Raw genomic sequence first — 6,044 nt, 5'->3', positions numbered from 1 at the left:
GGAATTAAAGGGGAAATCGTGGGAGAGCTCAAAAGACATCCATTTAGGTTTCTTTGTCTTGTTTTGGCTATAAGTATCAAAGCCAAATTCATTTGCAAAGATAAATTGATGAATGATAATTTTTATTTGCTCTTTGTGAGTGTTTTTGCTTAAGTTCTTGCATGAACTTTGAACTTATCAAACTATTTTTTTAGTTTGTGGCGTTCTCTAACCAAAATCTTGTGTTTGATTCTTAACTTATCAAATCATACTTGGTTTGTGGCGTTTGGAGTTGAATTCTAGTGCTAGTTTCATTTTTGGAACTAGTTTTCCCTAACTTCACTTGAGGAGATCCTTGGGTTTTGGAATCATCTTAATTGGTGGGTGTTCTCTTGCATTCCATATGTATCATAACTCATTAGTTATTGGGGTGTATGGTTGCTAAGATGATGATTTCCTATCAGTTGCCAACAACCTAGCAACCATCCCATCGAGCATTTCCCTCAACGTCACAACCTCGACAAGGAGAGTTTTCTCCATGGTCTCGGCTTGTTCTTGACACTTGGACATCCATTCATTCAAGGCAGCTTGCATCCCTTCTTGAAGCTCTTCTCTCCCATTCTCGAGCTCCTCGATACGTTGCTCTAAATCCCCGAACGTATCTTGTCCCTCAGCCACAGTTAGCTATATCTTGGCTAGCCTGGCATCCATGTCAGACACAACGTCTCTCGACCTTCCTCTCTCCTTCCTCTGTGGCTTGGACGCTTCCGGTTGGTCCTTCACAACCTCACTGTGGGGTTGCCTTACCTTTTCGGTAACTCTGGTAACCTCACTTGCTCCTGATGTCTTTGCCATTTCAAGTATCATGCTAACCTGACTCTGATACTAGCTGTCACGGGCCTGGTCTTTCTACCAACGAACCATGCAGCACTAGCTACTTTCTCCATGTAGACAAGTAAGCTAGTCAGCTTTACTATTCGAATGCTAGGCAAAATGCTAGCTAAGATGGCAAGAGGAACAATAGAGAACTTAAGAAAACTTGGACAGCTTTTAGAGAGAGAAATTGCTTGCTCTTCTATTGAACTTTTGCTTGTTTAAGCTTGATCTGCTTGATGATTACAAATGAAATTTTTAAGCTATATATAGGTCTTCACCTCTACAATGGACAGTGAGGATACATTTGATCTAATGGCTAAGATTAAGTATCTAAAACGTTGTACACAATTCCATACTTATCTACATTTCTACATGCTTCCAGATGATTCTAGAATGTTCTAGAATATTCTAGAATCTTCCACTGCCTTCCAAGGAATTCTGCAGACGTCTTGGGCCTTTGAACCTTCATGTTGCGAGGAGAAACCTGCGGGCTATGACACTATGCTTGCTGCTTAGACACGCTTTCACTCGACACTCGTGCTTATGCTCCCAAAATAGAACCAAAACCATCATACTAAACAAAGATTACAAACAGAGACACAAAATAAAGGAAAGAAATCGCAAGTTCTTTGTTCTTCTCCGTACGGTTGGGAGTAAGGATCAAGTCAAATCGATTTAGACACTAGGGTAGACAAAGAATATAAAAGAAAGGAAGGACGCGAGCGATAAGTCTATGTTAGCGAGGGCGACACATGATTAGCTCCCAAAGTTCTTGAAAGGTAGAGAACTGAAATAGTATAGTTATTAGCCTCAAGTATTCGGTTGCATGCAGTTTTTATGGTGCAAAATCCCTCATTCCATAAGAAAAAAAAACTAGAAGCTAAATACAAATTAATAAATCAGGAAAAATGAATAAACTAGAGTCAAATCAAGAACCAGAGAGGAGTATACTGGTCAACCATAGTGCTAGATTCTATAAGCCAGCTTAATAAAAACAATGAGAAATTGGTGTGGGCCTACCTAATAACATTCCGACCTAAATTACTTCACTGTATGAGTCGCAGACATCAAAACGGTGGCGTTCCTGCTTGTATTACACTTGGATTAATTGAAAACAATATGATTTCTTCCTTTCACGCGTGGATTTACGTCTCGTCCCGCTTGATGATCAAGCAAAGCATCAACGCCATCGGCCGAGCTTGTCAACTGCCTTCTCATGCTCACTAGCCTCAAGTATTCGGTTGCATGCGGTTTTTATGGTGCGAAATCCCTCATTCCATAAGAAAAAGAAACTAGAAGCTAAATACGAATTAATAAATAAAGAAATATGAATAAACTAAAGTCAAATCAAGAACCATAAAGGAGTTGACTTGTCAATCGTAGTCCTAGATTCTATAAGCCAGCTTAACGAAAACAAGGAGAAATTCATGTGGGCCTACCTAATAACACTCTGACCTAAATTACTTCATTGTATGCATCCCAGATATCAAGACTGTCAGGTTCCGGCTTGTATTACGTCTGGATTAATCGAAAACAACATGATTCTTCCTTTCCCGTGTGGATTTACATCTCGTCCCGCTTGATGATCAAGCAAAGTATCAACGTCACCGACCAAGCTTGTCAACTGCCTTCTCATGATTCCTTACACTAATCCTTGTGCCATCAGGAGTCCTCCTGCCGAGAGGAACAAGGAATGATGTAGATCCCAATGGTCCAAGTCTTGAATTTGGGCGTGCCTCGATTCTTGTCGTTGCCTCCTTCCTCCAAAAGATTCGACCGAGATCATTCGAGAATGATATCAATGCTCGATACTCTGATCTTATTTCATTCGAGAATGATACCAATACTCGATCAACTAATTTAATTTCCTTGCATTTGTCCAAGCAATGGATCTGTGCCCATGCTTGCCGTTTACACACGCTTTCACTCGACACTCGTGCTTATGCTCCTCAAATAGAACCAAAACATCATAATAAGCAAAGATTAAAAAGAGAGGCACTAAAAATGAACAAAATCAGGACATAGGTGGGATATTAGGTCTGATAAGGGAAGAAATCGCAAGTTCTTTGTTCTTCTCCGTACGGCTGGGCGTAAGGTAATGCGAATAATGCGAATCAAGAGTGTTAAGAACCTCCAAGGATTAGAACCACGAACCCTAATGATTATGAACCCGTGAATTACTATCTTAGAAACCCAAGAACAAATTGAGTTTCAAAACCCAAGAACCGCTTAAATCAGATTGCAAGGTATGGTTGATCAAGATCAGAACCTAAAGAAAACTAAGTTCTTTAAACCCTAACCCTTAACACGCCACAAGGATAGATCAATTCCTTGATAAGTAGTTTATGCATTCAACAAGAATTCAAGAATTCAAGCAAATATGCAAAGGAAACAACTACTATAATTTTATCAAAATTCGAATTTTTTAAAACACAACTTAAGGGGCGTTTTTATAGCCACCTAACATAATAAACCCTAGTAAAACTATTAACCCTAGCTGCCACATAAGAAAAATAGGCAATAACATTGTTCTGAACTTAAAGAAGAGATTTCAGCCCAAATATTAGCCCACATTAGTCTTCATGTATTTGGACTTGCAAAACATTAAATAAAGCCCATTCAGATGTGTCTTTACTTGGGCCTATCCTAGCATGACCAATTGGGCTTCCTTGACTAGCCCGATCTTGCATATAGCCAATTAAGGCTTCTTGTAGCTTCTTGGACCTTGACCTTGTAATTGGGCCTTGTAGCATGCTCAATGGATCCTTAGCTTTATCTTTGGTTTTCTTGTTGTCCTCTCCATCAAGTCCATCTTTAAGCTTGGCCATGTCCATATCATTCCCTCCTTCTTTAGGATGATTCGTCCTCGAATCAAGTTCATCACCTACATCAAAAGGACTCAAATCAGCTACATTAAATGTACCACTCACATTATACTCACCTTTCAAATCAATCTTGTAGGCATTGTCATTGATCCTCTCAAGGACTTGAAATGGACCATCACCCCTCGGACTTAGTTTAGACTTTCTTTGATTTGGGAACGTTTCTTTCGCGAAATGCACCCAAACCCAATCTCCAGGTTGGAATACCATTGGAATTCGTCCTTTATTAACCCTCTCGGCCACTTTTGCATTTTGCTTCTCAATTCTCTCTTTAACTTGTTTGTGTAGCTTTTTAACCAAATCTGCCTTAGAAGAACCTTCAACACTAACAAGCTTGTTAAGAGGCAAAGGAATCAAATCAATAGGAGTTAAAGGATTAAAACCATATACAATTTCAAATGGTGAAGTGTGTGTAGTGCTATGAACAGCTCTATTATATGCAAATTCAACATATGGCAACAAATCCTCCCAAGATTTTAAATTCCTAGAAATCAAAGCACGAAGCAGTTGAATCAAAGTCCTATTCACAACTTCAGTTTGTCCATCATACGTGGATGGCAAGTAGTAGAATAAAGCAATTTAGTTCCTAACTTACCCCATAACACACGCCAAAAGTGACTTAGAAATTTAACATCTCTATCACTAACAATGGTCTTAGGTACTCCATGCAAACGCACAACTTCTCTTAGAAACAAATCAGCAATATGGACAGCATCATCACTTTTATGGCAAGGGATAAAGTGAGCCATTTTACTAAACCTATCCACAACAACAAATATACTATCTCTACCTTTCCTAGATCTCGGCAAACCAAGCACAAAGTCCATAGAAAAATCTGTCCAAGGAACATCAGGAATAGGTAAAGGTGTATATAACCCATGGGGTTGCAGTTTGGACTTAGCTTTCAAACACACAATGCATTGACCATAAATTTTATGCACATCACGTTTCATGCATGGCCAATAAAAATGCTCAATCAGAATATCATAAGTCTTTTGCACCCCAAAATGACCCATTAAACCGCCCCCGTGTGCTTCCCTAACCAATACAGCCCATGAAAGAACAATTAGGAATACAAAGGCGATTTTTCTTGAAAAGAAATCCCTCAAACGCATAAAAATCAGCAGAAACAGCCCCATTAGCACAAGTTGTAAACATGCCGCTGAAATCATTATCACTCACATACAACTCTTTTATGAACTCGAAGCCCAGCAATTTAGAATCAAGAGTAGTAAGTAAAGCATACCTTCGAGATAGTGCATCACCAACCACATTCTCCTTACCTTTCTTGTATTTGATCATATATGGGAATGTCTCAATGAACTCCATCCACTTAGCATGTCTTCGGTTCAGTTTGTCTTGCCCCTTGAGATGCTTCAAACTCTCATGATCCGTGTGGATGACAAATTCTTTGGGCCATAAATAGTGTTGCCATGTTTGCAAGGCCCGAACCAAAGCATAGAGTTCTTTGTCATAGGTTGGGTACCGAAGGGCTGCTCTATTTAGTTTTTCACTAAAATAGCATATAGGTCTGCCTTCTTGCATCAAAACAGCCCCAATCCCAATGCCACTAGCATCACACTCAATCTCAAAGGTTTTGTCAAAGTTAGGTAAAACCAACAAAGGAGCGTACACAACTTATCTTTAAGCATATTAAAAGCATGTTCTTGTGCATCACCCCAAGTAAACCCAACAGTTTTCTTGACAATTTCATTCAAAGGTGCAGCTATACTACTAAAGTCCTTAATGAACCTCCTATAGAAACTAGCCAAGCCATGAAAACTCCTAACTTGGCTAATGTTTTTAGGTGTTGGCCACTCCCTAATTGCTTTCACTTTCTCCACATCAACCTCGAGCCCCTTTGAACTAATAACAAAACCAAGGAAATTAACTTTATCCATGCAAAAAGCACACTTTTTCAAATTGGCATACAATTTTTCTACCCTAAGAATGTTTAGAACCCTACGCACATGCATGACATGATCATCAATGGACTTGGAATAAACTAAGATATCATCAAAATACACAACCACAAATTTACCAAGACACTCACGCAAGACATGGTTCATCAACCTCATAAAAGTACTAGGTGCATTTGTAAGCCCAAACGGCATAACTAACCACTCATATAGACCATATTTAGTCTTAAAAGCCGTTTTCCACTCATCACCAGTTTTCATGCAAATTTGATAATAACCAGAGCGTAAATCAATCTTAGTAAACAAACATGCACCATGCAACTCATCAAGCATATCATCTAACCTAGGAATGGGATGGCGATACTTTACCGTTATTTTATTGATTGCA

Source organism: Ricinus communis, chromosome 6 (assembly GCF_019578655.1).
Source record: "Ricinus communis isolate WT05 ecotype wild-type chromosome 6, ASM1957865v1, whole genome shotgun sequence".
Taxonomy (NCBI): domain Eukaryota; kingdom Viridiplantae; phylum Streptophyta; class Magnoliopsida; order Malpighiales; family Euphorbiaceae; genus Ricinus; species Ricinus communis.
The sequence above is the reverse complement of the archived record's forward strand: the minus strand, read 5'-3'. Positions refer to the sequence as shown.